Genomic DNA, 7,117 nt, shown 5'->3' with positions numbered 1-7,117 from the left:
TTTGATTTGAACGTTATTCAAGAGAAATGAAATTACCAGCGCATCGTTATGGGGTTGAGACAAGGTCTCGAAGTCCTCTTCACTGAATGCAAGGATGTCCTCGGGCATGCGGCCCCGAATTTGCCCTTCTGTTGCCCGCTTGATCACGGATCCTTGAGGAATTTTGGTCCCCCCAATGATCATATGAACGATGTGCTGGGGGTTTCCCGTTCCGTTCCTCCTGTATGCCTCTCTTTCTTCCCGGGCAGGAATTTTTTTAGCTTCCTGTTGGTTTCCTTGGCGTATACTCCCGTTAGTGTGGGAGCTTATACTGACGTGCTGGGCGTTGCGTGAGCCCACATCCATGGGGATTGGTTCTGGCGCACCCTCAGGGTTTCGCAGTGGTCTACCGGCGCCTGGAACAGCTACACCATTCTCTCCATGGTCCTCAGGACCGTTGTTTTCGTGTGCATTTACTGAGTTAGACATTTTGACCTGAAATCAATGATTCTTGGACAAGAAAAAGTGTGAAGAATAACTTGTGTTTGCAATAAACCAGCACGAAAACAATCACTATTATTTTTAGCCCCATGGTGGGCTCCAAACTATTTACCTTGAAAATGGTAATTACAATTAGATTTGATTTTTGTGGTTCTAAAAATATGTGATTTATTTTTATGCTAGTTGTTAGGCAGTAGAGGTTGAGTGTGAGACTAGAAAATAAGATAGAGCTTGAAGATAGCGTGACAAGCAAATCGAGTGGCCGAGAGTCGGGGTCTCGAGCTAGCCTATACGGGGCCTCGAGGTCGAGCTAAAGCATTGGACTGTGTATAGCCGATGAAGGACTAACAGTTCTAAAAGCCTTGATGATGGCTATTTATGATCAATGATGAGTAATAAATGAAGAACAATCAATAAAAGACGATAAATGTAAGCAATGTAATAAATGTAAGCAATAAAATCAAGGGAGAATGTGTTTAAGTTGGAGAGCAGAGAATGTTCTTGTTCTAGTATTGAATATCATCCCCCTTACAAAATGATAAGGGTCCGCTTTATATAGGAGGGGGAGTCCCAACATGGTACATGTATAATTATTACAAAGAAAAATAGCTGGTACATCTATTTACGAGTATGGTACAGACTAGTACTATTATTGCAGGTATTGTCAGCTTTGGTCACGTGCCTTGGGAACTTCCCGCTTGTCCATGGTAGCCATTGATTTAGGCTGCCCCGAGGTCAAGCACTGGGAACCCTCAGGGTTGAACCTCGAATTGTGCCTCGAGGCTTCTGGAGGTGGGCCGCAGAATGTCATAACGGTCATAAAATCGGGCTCTCCGATTTTAGCCGTATACATTTATAAATTACCGCATGATGGTATGAGACTGCCCGGAGCCTAATTGCACGTGTTTGATGATGCTCAAATCACCATATGTTTATTTGATATTATGGACATAATCAATAAATTCGCCCTATGGAAGTTAAGTCGTTTTGACCCTTGGTTTTGGGGCATGAATGAAGGTGGTTCCTATATTCAAGTTAGTAATGCTCTAAAAACGCGATAATCAGAGGAAAAACAAAGAAAAAGTCTTGAAATGTAAATCCAAAAGCTCACGTTGAGTACTCTTAATGTTTGTTTGTGCATTGCTTGTTGTTAATTTGTGTTTGTTGTTTATCATCTAAACCTCTGTTGAGCCTTCCTTTCCTTCCTTCTCTTCATTATTATAGAATTTGTTGGCAAATAGTTTCTCATGGTTGTTTATTAGCTTCTAGCTTAGTTACCTTTGGTAGTCTTTAGCGATATTCTTTTTCCTTTTTTAATTAAAGATAATGCATTGGCAGTACCCATAGCTTCTATTCTTGATTGACTTTTATTTTATATATATAAATGAGAGGTACTATGACACAATAATGGTGACTATGCTTCTGTCATGAATATGCATGCATGCTTATGGTTTAAAATGATGTTCGTAACCCTATTCATTGAACTTATAAGTTGATGATAGGAATTATTAGTGGATATCGAGCCTTAGTCCTGCTTGTTAGCTTTGCTCCTTTGATTTCTCAGTCACTTTTTACTTGAACCATTTGTTCCATTTGAATGAGGTTATATTATCCATGCACCAACATAATCCTCTTATGATGTTTTAAATTTCTAAATATTAATTTAAATGAAACATGTTATATTAAGCTTTGAAAGATTATAGTGGACGACAAATTTGAATTTAAAATTATATAAAGACTAGATGGCCCGAGTCTGTGCTGTGCACGGGCATAAGCCCAACATTATTGTACCTCAGCATTGTTGTACCAAAAAGGTTCATACTTATTTCAATTGTATAGCATAATAATCATTTGCATATAAAGAAAACGTATGATCATGCTGATTAGATATTTACATAATAGCTCCATACAATGTACATTCATTTTAGTAATTATGTCATACACAATATGAAATATGCAAGGGCAACCGTACAAAAGAAATTGCACTTCTTGTAAAAGTCAATCACTCAATCGAACTTCATTGCTATGAGTCTTCTTTTTGCAATAGTATTTGATGAAAGTATCAAAACCAGCCGCATATCCAATTCCGAAATTTTAGATTCTCTGGGAACAAAGAAGAGGAAAAAGATGTTAAACCTAGGTAGAGCAGATGACCATACTTTTAGTATTTTGCTAAAAGTTGAATATACAATTTTGATAGAACTTTATTCCAGATGCAGAAAAATATGAGTTGAACTGCAAAAAAGCATGTTAAAATTGCAGGTAAATGCACCCAAAAAAGAGCAAAACCCGTAAAACAGGTGCATAACGCATGGAGTGCAAAAAAAGTGCAAAATGCAGGAAAATCTACCAAAAAAATTAGAAGAATATGGTGCAGAAACTGAAAAGTAAGTGCATACTGCACAAATATGGAGCAGAAACTGACAATAATGTGAAAAACAGAATAAAATAATGCAGGAACCCCCTCCCCCTCAAAAAAATCAACAATTGAAACTTTGTTGGGAAGGTAAACTTGTAGGAATCAGTACTAACAGAGTATGAGAAGAACTGTTCTCTAGAATGAGGGTCAGTGAACATTTTGTATCAGTGGAAACTTGTCCCGCTTCTCTTTCCGCAACTGGTATTAGCTATGAAGTTGAGATCCTTCCCCTTCTCCTCCCCACTTGCTTGAGCCAACAGTGATTACTTGGAATTCGCCCATGAANTACCTGTGCAAATATAAATGAAGATGGATTCATGCTAAGAACCAAACTAAGTGCAATGTACTGTACACTAACGATTAACATTTAACAATGTATTCCACACTTTTAACAATGCTGATAACATGAATATACAGCTAGGTATGCATGCAGCTGAAATGGTATTCTACCATTGAAGACTAACTAAAAGTTTCCTTGTGAGATCTTCAGAATATGGCAATGTAAAGTAAAAGTCTAAAAAAATTGAATGCTTTCTTAGTATGCCTTCATCCAAAAGTACATTTCTCAGCAAGATTTTTCGGCAAATATGTTTGCAAAAGCACCTACACTTTGCAACATCTTCACAGTGCACAATTGAAACTTCAAAGTGTGGAATACATATTGGAATCCCGACCTATTCAAATTAAGTTCATCAAAATGAGGACTCCAACATTAAGAAGCATATGCATTCTATGATCAAAGATGGATAAAAGAGCATTTGGCTCTCAGTCGTTCTTACTTCTTAGTTCTTAGGTTTCTCAGATGTTAGGACTTAGGGTAAGAATTAAGAAAGTGAAAGACATTTGGGTTATTGGGTTGGGTCTTATTGGGTTGGGACTCCAAAAATTAAAATTTTGGCTTTTGGGTACTTGGGCTGGGGCGCTGGGCACTGGGCAGTTTACAGGCTTTGGGTATTTGGACTGTGGGATTCCATTGTAAGTATTAAATTTTCGGTATTTTTGGTATACCGAATTGTCAAGATCCTAATACCGAGGACAGAACCGAAATACCGAAATACCAAAAATTTAGTACCGAATTGAATCGAAATACCGAAAAAAACCGAAACCGAAATGCCGAATTAATTCGGTCCGGTTCGGAATTCGGTTTTTCAGATTTTATGCCCACCCCTAATTGTGAGCTATGATTGATGTAGAAATGGACTCTTAGAAAATAAGAAGAAAGATATTGAAGACAGAGATCTTTGCTTCTAGAAAATTAATAAGAAAATCTTTGCTTCCAGATGAAATAGATATGACTATAGCTAATGAAATGTGTAGCTATTTGCAGCCTGATAAACACCTTCATTACTATCTTGTTTCTTATTTTAATAGTGAAAACTCTTAAATAGATGCAAGTTCAATTTGTTCCAACTTCCTTGAAAATCCCATGAGTCCTCTCTTGCATAGAATATAGGTGCACCTTTCAGGCCATCGATGACAGTTTCACGAACCCAAGAACCAACAGAATCTCAGTTATTTTCACAATAACCATCCTATGTTTAAAAAGATATCTGCATAACCTCATTGTCAATGAAAAGAAACAGAGATATGTATTTTAACGATTTTCTGGCACGAATTAGATTTCACACACTGATGCAAGCGCTTTGACAGCAAGCATTCGCACTTTGGCATCTCTGTAATTTTGCATCTCTATAATTTCACATACTATAAAGCATAATTATCCATCAAAGAAGAAATGTGTACTTCGTTTCTTACCAGTATCCAGTCAAAATAGAAGAGGCACCTCTTAAAACCTCAATTTCAAGCTTCAAAATGATATGTAAACTATCATTTAGCTAGAAACTTAAGCTTTTACTCCCCATAGCCACAAGGTAAGCAGGAGTAATGCACTTTACTGCTCACTATTCAATTTATTAACATTGAGTAAGTGCCAATATCAACAGGTTAATATGGTTTTATCTCGCCTTTTGCATTACCATACGACGTTATATTCCCATTGATTGCGCTAAAGAAAAAGGTCAAATGAGATGTTTTATTATTAAGAGATTATTATAAAGATAATTCAACTTCTATTACATTAAAGTAACTACTCACGTTGATGTCACATTAACTTTCATTACTCAAGTATATTTTTTCTCTTTTTCTTTGTTCTATATTAATTGTCTTGAGTAGTAAAGTACCCTTTCGTATTCTAAGTGACACAACCACATTCAAGTAAATTTGATCTAACAATGAATATTTCTTCACAAACATCCAAATTAAATTAATAGAACCTTCGAAGAAAGGAAAATGGATATAAAACTGAGTATTACTCCCCCAACATTATTTTGTCGGCAGATCCTACAATAAGTTCAAGGAAGAAATAACTAATTAATCTAATAATACACCTTAACCAATCAAAATGAGTGGCAAAAAAGTCTAACCTCATAACTGTGACATTTAGCAAAGTTACCTAAGTAAATTTCAGGAATTCTTCAGACGCATGATCCTTGAACTTTTTTTCATCTTGGTGAATCGCTTCAAACTCAGCCAAGAAGCTACTAAAAGCTAGTGAGATTTTTAGCTCTCTTTCCATAAACATCAATCCTGTAAAACCAAAAACCAGTCTAAATAACATCATATACATATTCTTTTTTAAACACAATCTACTGATCTAAGTCCATGCCAATAATATTGTAGACAATACTAACTAAATCTTTCTTAGGAAACAAGAACACAACGTAGGGGTATACCTTGAAAGAAGCAACAATGTCTTATTGTGGTAAAAGAAGATTGATTATTCCCCAGATTTTCGGTTAACAATAAGGCCCTTATCATTGAATCACACTCTTGTACCTCGCATGGTTGAGCTATTTTACCACCAATGTTGAAAATAAGCAAGATAAAGGCAACCGAAATTATTGGTAGAACATAAATGCGTGCATTACTGACCTTTGAGGATTTTGTTCATATAGCCTTTATTTTCATTGAGTTCCTTTCAGTGCCAGTTCTTACTACCAAATTGACACAAAATATTCAGAAGTAGACATGCATAAGCAGAAAATAATATAGTCAGGAATGAAATATCTATAGATAGTGAAAAATTAAAAAATAATATTGTGCATATCTTAAATACAACATAATTTTCTTACCTTCTGAGTTATGGTAAATACTGCATTCAAAATCTCACTATTGAAAGGTTTAAATAAAACACATTGATAGTTGACCGACATTTTTCCAATCTGTTTGTCACCAGCATCAACATCATTGCCAGGGCTTCAAAAAATTCATCGTCGCCGAATCTAGAAGTCCAGCGATTTAGTTTTATCATCCTATAATCTTTTACTGCATAGAGAAGTCCTTTAAATAGAATTTATTTTCACATTATGACAGGTCCATCCATACTTGGCCAAGAAAAGATTAGGTAGACAAAAAAGAATCATCAATGACAGCTTATTAACCATCTCAACTTTAATACCACGGTCAATTACCAAACAGCAACAAATCCAACTGAAATAACAAGAAAAATGCAAAACGCTACTATTGCTTCTAGCCTTCTATAAGTATTTCTCCATTTGTATAACTTTTATGAAAAATGTCCCCAATTCAGAGGAATGTAAAACTTCGTATAGTTGAAGATAGTCCTAATTTGCTCAATAATACAAAAGAGAAACAAAAGAAATTCTTACCAAATAATTTTGTGTTGTTTCAGGCATATCACCGAACACTTTGGATTCATCAGTTTGCACAGTTTGAAATCAAAATTTAAAAATAATTGAAACAATAAAGTAAAATAAGAGTAAAAAATAAAAAACATTCAGATGGAAAGTATTATTAACTATAAGATATATTAAGATTTACAGAAAGAGAACACAATGAAAGTATGTTTACAAATAAACCGATATTATCACCAATTAAATCTTTGCTATTGTAGCACAGACCCAATCTTCCAACAAAAAGCATAATACAATAGATTTTTGCTCCGACGTTTCGATATACAGTTAGTAATTAGTTCCAAAAGACGAACAGATATCAACGATGAGTAAGCCAAAATAATATAAACTTATGTGCACCAGGTACAATCTCAAACATGCAATGTAGCACATCAGATAGAGTAGACTTACTGACATGCATATAAAAAATCAAGATAGAAATTATGCGGAAAGAGTAAGAAACTAAAATTGAAAGCAAAAATGAACAAACTTTTAAAGGAATTCCAAAAGTGAAACGGCAAGAAAT

General features: G+C 35.2%; 1 long non-coding RNA gene across 2 annotated transcripts; it reads right to left on the bottom strand.

Moving 5' to 3' along the window:
• Nucleotides 5,293–6,965, bottom strand: LOC109224661. 2 transcript variants are annotated; one of them, XR_002067753.1, is made up of 4 exons: nt 6,031–6,965; nt 5,831–5,892; nt 5,632–5,727; nt 5,293–5,485 (listed from the first exon to the last, which is right to left on the bottom strand). It is a non-coding gene; the product is annotated as an uncharacterized LOC109224661 (long non-coding RNA). The 2 variants fall into 2 exon arrangements; XR_002067752.1 differs by having other exon boundaries at nt 5,831–6,965.

Source organism: Nicotiana attenuata, chromosome 3 (genome assembly GCF_001879085.1).
Source record: "Nicotiana attenuata strain UT chromosome 3, NIATTr2, whole genome shotgun sequence".
Taxonomy (NCBI): domain Eukaryota; kingdom Viridiplantae; phylum Streptophyta; class Magnoliopsida; order Solanales; family Solanaceae; genus Nicotiana; species Nicotiana attenuata.
This window is presented reverse-complemented; position numbering and strand designations above follow the sequence as displayed.